The sequence below is a fragment of the Canis lupus genome, chromosome 22 (assembly GCF_011100685.1).
Source record: "Canis lupus familiaris isolate Mischka breed German Shepherd chromosome 22, alternate assembly UU_Cfam_GSD_1.0, whole genome shotgun sequence".
NCBI lineage: Eukaryota > Metazoa > Chordata > Mammalia > Carnivora > Canidae > Canis > Canis lupus.
Window position 1 is genome coordinate 27,348,172 of NC_049243.1, and position 7,926 is coordinate 27,356,097.

Below are 7,926 nucleotides of genomic sequence, written 5' to 3' on the forward strand. Positions count from 1 at the left end.
TTCTTTTATATGAAAGCCCCTCAAATATTTGATGAATGCTATCATAGCTATCTTGACTAATCCAAAAACAACTCTGATTCTTCAGTTATTTCTTCTATTAAATTGGGTTTTAAATCATTCTCCATCTTGGCTGCTTTACCTGGAAATGCTCCAGGGTGTTAACAATAATCTTAAAATACAGATTATCAGAAAAAACACAACTTCCTGATTTATAGTATTCATTCCAGAGAACTTGATATATTTGTACCACTCATTTGGCTCATTATGTACTGTAGTATTTACAGGTTTTTTGGCTGCAGAAGACGGAGGGAATATTTCTGGTGCCTTTGCAATTTTGCTTATTAACTACACGACTCACCCCTGGAAAGAAGCAACTCAGATCTGTAAATCTCTGTGTCTTTAAAGAAAGTCCTGCATCTAGTAGGCATTCTATACTCTGATTTTGAAAAACTCATCTCAAGTGACAAACTTTGCTAAATCTAGTGCTCTCTTCTAAGTCCTTATGTTATTTGATCTCTTGGCAACATTGACATGGTTGACCACTTTCTCCTTCAGGAAACTCTTCCTTTGGTTTCCATGACAGTGTACTCTGCAGATTTTCTGTCTAACTCTCTCCACTTCTCAATCTTCCTTGTAATTTCTCCTTAACATTGGTTTTCTCTGGGTCTCTTTCTAATGCCTTATCCCCTTCTCCTTCCACGTCATCTTGTAATCGTCTCCTTTTAGAAGTTTGTGAATGCTTAAAAATGGTTCAGCTTTCCTTTCTTAGGAAGAAACACACACAGTGGTAAGAAGAAAATTTAAGAGATTTGGGAGATATTTAGGACATAGAATTGAATGAATTTAGTGATGTACTGGATCCTGTGGTGGGAACAGGGAAAGAAAGAGGGAGGAGCAAAAGATAATGGAGCATTGCTGGCAAAGCGGTAGGTGCATTAGGGAGGAAGAGTGTGGGATATCCACTGCACGTGTTGGTTCCCATCACAGCACTTGCCATACTCACTGTGATCACCTGTCTACCTGCAAGTGTCCTGCAGTAGATCTACCCTGCAAGTTCTGGGAAGGCAAGGATTTACCATGTATCCTCTGTGCTCGTGGTTGTATCTTCCTTCCTTGCACAACACACACTGTGGTATGTTTAAAAATATATTTTAATCTTTTTATTACTATTTTTAATCATGCCGTATTATCTTTAATTGAGTATAAGGACTTCCAATCACATCACCTAGAAATCATTTTACCCACTGCTCTATTTGCCCACCGATCTCTTATCTCTCTCCTTAGCAATGGTGAGGCAGATAGGGGAAGAGAAATGCATGGCTTGTTGCCTTTGCCAATAATACAAATGTTAGAGAGCCAGGTGGCAAAGCCATTGCCATTGGCATCTTTTATGTGAACTATATCAAAGAAACGAGGGTGTCTCTCTCTCTATTGGTGATCACATCAATTTTTCTCAGATTAGCACCTCTAACAGTTTGACCAGTGTCAAACTTGATGAAATTAGTAATCTTTCTTGCCTCCAAATTAATCTGAATGGTGTCATTTACCTTGATGAGGGGATCAGGAGAGCGGATGGTCTGAGCATCATGGATTACCAGATGAGGGATTCCTTTTGTCCCCACAAAGATCTTTCTCACTTTGAACAGCTTTTACTTGGCCTCCTTAGGTATAATCCAATGAACAGTAAAGTGACCTTTGGTGTCATAAATCAGACCAAAACTCTCCCTGGTCTTGTCAATGATGATGACATCCATAAAACTAGAAGGGTAAATTCTATCATCTTGGACCTTGACGTCAATATTAATAAAACACTGCATGCAGATCTTCTTTACTTTATCTCCTACTAGGCCATACTTAAATCTTTTCCTTAGGAAAATGAGGAGAGGAACATAGTCTTTCAGCTTATGGGGACCTGTAGATGGACAAGCTGCAAACACAACAGTCAGTTTATCCAGCATCCAATGCGTTGGAGCTGCCACACTCTTCAGATGGGACCATGAACCATGGTTGTTGCCAGGCATGAAAAGAGGATTGCCTCCTTCTGGTACACCAGAAAAGAGAGCCCAAAATATCTTTTTAGGAAAGATTTGGTAGGGAAAGTTTAAGATCATTCAGGGAAGAATCTTGCTGCATACAATTGGAGTTATAAAACAGAAGGAAAAAAAGACAAAAGTTGGAACTTTGAAATGTACTATGGCATTAACGGCACATCAGAAAAATGACACAGCACAACCAATCAGTGAAGTGATATTTACTGAGCATGTGTTGTGGACAAAGCTCCGTGTTAGGGCTTTTGGGTAATCACATAGGGTTTGCCCGACAAGAGCTTGCTGAGGGGAGGCCTGGTTTCTACATGTTGTCCCAGCCAAATTATTAAAAGTTCTCTCTTGGGTTCTAACTCGTTCTTATCTGGATAGTATATTAACTGACCACACTATCCCTGGGGGATATGAATAATTCCAATTCAAATCAAGAAAGGGGATTTGTTTTTGATATTGAGTTAAATGGGGGTCAAAGATCAGCAGCCAGGCATGGGGGGATTTAGAGCTATCAGGGAAACTATTGGAAGAAACAAACAAACAAACAAACAAACAAACAAACCTCAAACTCCAAACGAGTCAAGAAATCTCTAAAAGAAAGATCTGGTGGCAGATTGCGACAGGAGTCTAAAATGCATCATTTTCAAGATGTCATCCCTTCTTGGTTTGAAATTTCTACTGTAAGACTTATTCTCTGGGTTTCTACAAAAAAGCAGTGGGATGGGGCAGGCGATTATCTTTGGAATGCCATTATTAAAGAACAATGTGGGGAGAGAAAGACAGATCTCCCCTGCCATTTTCGGAAAGCCTTTCTCCATTGGCTGATGAGCAACAACACCAAGTTTGGAGACTGCTTGGTTTTCCCTTGGCAGGGGTCAGGGATCACAAGAGGGCATAGATCCTGGTGAATCTTGATAAAAACTGACAATGGCCAGGACCCAGGGTGAGCCTTGAAAGGGCAAGGGAGTCCCGTCCTGCATACCCAGAAGAGCTGAGACATTGTAACCGGAAGGAGGTGATCATGAGACAAAAGCCAAAATGAAATCAAGCAAACTGATGTGGAGGACTTTTTTTTTTTCCCATGAGAATTCCAGACGCTGGCCCTCATGATCATGATAAGGACAGAGACAGTAGCACACTGCGATGAATGGGGGAGCAGAGTGCCGGATGGGTGCGAAGAGAGGGAAAGAGTGGTGCTGCATGTTGTGAGTGGGAAATTGGTTCCAGCTTCTTTCACTTAACATAGTGAATGTTAATTTTCCCACATCGTTCACATTTTCATTTAAAACAACTGTTTTCCCAGATTCCTATGTATATTCTATAATTCACTTAACTCTTTCATGGGTAATTTCTAGATTTTGCCATGAGAAGTAAGTGTGGTGTCCAGTGTTGTGGAAGTATGTTACCTGCCCCTTCCCCCAGTTGCTTTTCTAGGAGTGGCACCCTGATGTCCTCCGGGGCCCCACGTTCTGGCATTCCCAGCCATGCACTCGCACTCCAGAGGGGCTCAGCAGTTGAGCATAAGGCCTGGGTCTAATCCCAGGATTCCCCTGCCCACAGCAATTGGCTCAGCCATGGACTTGTGATCCTCCTAACAGAGTTGGTTAGATGTGGAGAGTCTTTGGCTGAGACTTCTGAGCGACTCCCACTTTTTCTTCAAAGGATTTACAAAGGAGAGGCCATGACAGAGATACTGGGGAGACGGTCTTCTCACTGTGGGGAGCCTCAGAACGACACCCATGAGGAAAGCAGAGTGGAAGCAAAAAACAGAAACGAAAGAAAACAACAACAAACAATAAACAAAACCTGAGTTTTGACAGGATTGATTAAAACTCTGACTTCAGCCTGTTTTGCACCTGGACTTTTCATCGGTTGAACCAATAAGTCCTACAGCTACAGCCCTCCCCTTAACACACAAACACACATACACCTTTTTTTTTTTTTTTTTTTTTAAGATTTTATTTATTTATTCATGAGAGAAACAGAGAGAGGCAGAAACACAGGCAGAGGGAGAAGCAGGCTCCACGCTGGGAGCCCGACGTGGGACTCGATCCTGGGTCTCCAGGATCACGCCCTGGGCTGAAGGCGGGACTAAACAGCCGAGCCACCTGGGCTGCCCACACCTTATTTTTATAATTTGTTGCACTGAGAGCTTGGTCTCTCAATGAGAGAGCCCGCTTGTAACCTTTTTATTCACATGTCACTTGCTTAACAGTAAATTGTGTCCTTTGGATAATAGGAGCTAACATGTATTTGGTGTTCACCTTGTGTCAGGCATCACGTTAAAGACCCTGCATTCATTATCATACTTAGGCCTTCCAAGAGTCATTGGAAGTAGCTACTATGATAATCTTCACTTTACACATAAGGACAGTAAGGCTCAGAGAAAAGACCAGAACCAAACAATAGTGCTGAGTCACAGGCCAGCATGCGGCAGAGTCAGGATTCCATCCTAGGATCGTCTGTCTCCAGAGCCAGAGCTACTTCACACTCTGCCTGTCTGTTTCTCCTAATTTCCTTTATTTTTTCCCTAAGAACAAAATGAATTTTTTTGTGAAATCTGAAAGACCAGAGCAAGTAAAGCCCCTTTGAAAAGAAGTGTAGTAAAAGGTTTTGTTTTGGAACAAGATACAAGAAACTAAAAGACTGGATTTTAGTAGGAACGTAAGAAGTAGAAGGGTCTGTGGGTAGACTGACTGTGATTGTGTGCCCGTGTGCGTATGAGTGGAATGGGTGGACATTAGCATTCTTTCTCATTGCAGAGGCTCAGAATCTAAGAAGCCTAGTCTAGGGCAGCCCGGGTGGCTCAGCGGTTTAGCGCCGCCTTCAGCCCAGGGCCGGATCCTGGAGACCCGGGATCGAGTCCTACGTCAGGCTCCCAGCATGGAGCCTGCTTCTCCCTCTGCCTGTGTCTCTGCCTCTCTCTCTGTGTCTCTCATTAATAAATAAATAAAATCTTAAAAAAAATAATAAAACAAGAAGCCTAGTCTATCCAGAGTGAGAGCTCATGTGGCAATGTGAGCGATAAGATTAGAGCAGATTTTGAGTCTTTAAAAGTCTAATTGTCATATTAGAAGGCGCAGTGGACTGTTGCTTTGGTGGCCCCGCAATGAACCATGCACCCTAGTATTCATGCCCTGTGTACTTCCCTCCATGTTGATTTAAGCTTGGCCTTTTAATGAGCTTTGGCCAATATGGCATTAGCAGACACAATGCAAGAGAAAGGTCAATAAGCTTTTGCACATTTGGATCTATTCTCTCAGAAGTCTCTTTCCTAGAACCCAGCTGCCACCTGTGAAGAAGCCCAAGCAGCCACAGAGAAAAGTCCATGGAGAAGTGATGTCACCTGACTGATGGCGCTAGCTGTGCTCCCCATTGGCATCCATCACCTGTGGGCAGCCATTTGATGTGAGGCCATTTGGATGGCCCATTTACCACAACATAAGGCAGAAGAACCACCCAGCCAGCTCTTAGAATGGTGAAAAATAATAAATTGTTGTTGTTTTGAGCCACCGAGTTTGAGGTAGTTGGTGATGCACTAATAGATCATTGGAAAGGTTGAAAATGATCTTCCTGCCTTCCACCCTCCCTTTCTACCTTCTGGCAAATATAATGGGCTTTTTGGACAATGGGAAGATAAAGAGAAGAAAGCCTCATGATGCATGCCCTGATTTTTGCACCTCTTACTCTTCCCTGCATTTGTTGAACTTGAGACTTTTATTTATAGCTGGCTGTCAATATTTCCAAAGCAGAGTTCATTTTATTTAACTTCAAAACTCCCCTCTTCCTCTTTTCTCCATTTTGGTTATTGATATTGCCCTGAACCCAGTTGGCCAAGTTAGAAATCTCAGATTCATTTGACTCTTCCTTGACTTTCGCTCCTCACCATGAGCAGCTCCTCTAGCTCACTTGCTGTAGCAGGGCTGTCAGCCTGTACTGGCTTCCCTGGAGAAGGGAGAGCCTACATGCCCGGAGATCTAATACAGCTGAAGTAGAAGGTGTAGCCCTAGGAGTGTTACAGCTACAACACTGTTCTAGAAAAAAAGGGAGTGACTAGGCCTCTGGCCAAGATGGAAAAATCTCTCGTCTGGCAGTTGTACCTCCATAGCGAATGAGTATAGTATAATATCTGTCCCCTTTCCCCAACCCGCAGTCTTGGTCAGGTCAAGGATCAGTGGCAGTTGAAGCAGGTTAGACACAAAGGAAACTACACTCCCTTATAATTTTAAAAGACTTATCCTGGCATCCTGCTTTGTGCAGAACTTGGAGCACTGGCACACATTTTTCCAAAAAGTGTTTTTAAAAACTCCAAAACATATTTAATTAATATGGAGTTGAATCAACTGTGCTACATTTAGAGTGTGTTATATTATAACAAGAATAAAGTATCCTGGCACATTTTTAGCCAGGCAATCTGGTTACATTGCCTTCTTCTTGGTGTACAATAATATCCTAGAAACTAGAAGCCACATATCACTCTTGGTTTCCTTTCTCCGTTTTCCAAAAACAACTTCTTTTTCCTCTTCAGAACTAGATGAGGAGTCAAGAGGCTTAGTCTCAGAGCTGCTGCTGGTCTGGGGGATGCCCTAGTGCATGTTAGAAGAAGGGGTCTTCTGTGAGTGGCAGCAGCTATGGGCAGATGGTGCCCCTCCTTCTGGTGGTTGCTACTCCTATCCCAAAACATGGAGCTTCGTTGAGAGAGTACAGGCTGGATTCTAGTCTCCACTTGTCTCCTTGGCCACAGGCTTTTGCACAGTGCACAAAGTGTATACCTGTTCTCATATCTCTCCTGGGACAGCACGCCCAGGGCAGCATGGCCATCAGCAGGTTGTGTGACTTCATGTTTCTGGATCTGGGTTTCCTCAGGGTTGACAGAGCACTGCATCTGGGGTACAGATACCTGGGTTGGAGTCTTACATCCTCTTCTTAGTCACAGCATGACCTTGAGTAAGTCCTTGCTCTCAGTCGGCCCTGATTTTCTGGTTTGGAAAGTGGAGGTGGGTAAATTAGAGAAATTCGAAGAATCTCCTTCCAAATTCAAAAAACTTGGATACTAACATGTTGCAGAAAGGCAGGCAAGTATTCAAAATCTTCAAGTTTCATGACAGGACTTGCTTTTAATAGTCTGTTGCCATCTTCTTCCCCTTATGGCAAGTCAGTCAATTAGTCAATTTCTCTGCATTTTAGTTTTGCTCTATTTGTCAAATGGAGATACTAAGAGATGCCTTGGAGGGATTCAGGGAGGATAAACCAATTAATGGTCATAAAGGCCTAGTGGCCGTGTGCCTGCTAAGTGGTCGTGATTCTAAACAGATCTTTACAGTTCCTTGGCTGCTCCTGGCCTGAGCGTCAGACAGCACCATTTATGACATGATGTTCTTTTTTATCAAAACAGACACTCTGAGGCATTGAGAGGAAGCATGTCAGAAGCAAAGGCCAGAATACTGACTAGGATGGTCCTAGGGAGGCGGGTAGGGGAGGAGGCGTAAGGTGAGGGAGGAAGAAATCTGTGAATGGAAGGAATTGCTGTTGCAGTTGAGATTTATTGGGGGAGCTGAGTTTCTGGGAGGTTTCTTTCGCTGCTAGGATCAGGGAACAGAGGAAGAGATGACGCCATGATGGGCGGAAGCATACTCTAGCTCTGTATCTATCCTTGGTGCTCCTGGCTCCACATTCTCTCTCCTTATTTATCTTGGTTATGTGGGATGGAGAAGGCAAGGAAGCAGCTGTAAGGAAGGCAGATCCACTTTGAGTTAATCCACTTAAGAGTTAATCTTGCTATGACACTGAAGATCCTAGCCAGCTCATCCAAAATGCCAATATGGTATTTAACTTTTTGATCTAAGTTAAGTTCTGGGCAGATTGACACTTCACAAACTAGAAAGTA

The 7,926-nt window shown here is 43.1% G+C and overlaps 1 pseudogene; it reads right to left on the minus strand.

Moving 5' to 3' along the window:
• Positions 1 to 1,249: 1,249 nt before the first annotated feature.
• Positions 1,250 to 6,924, minus strand: LOC100682890 (annotated as a pseudogene).
• Positions 6,925 to 7,926: the final 1,002 nt, after the last annotated feature.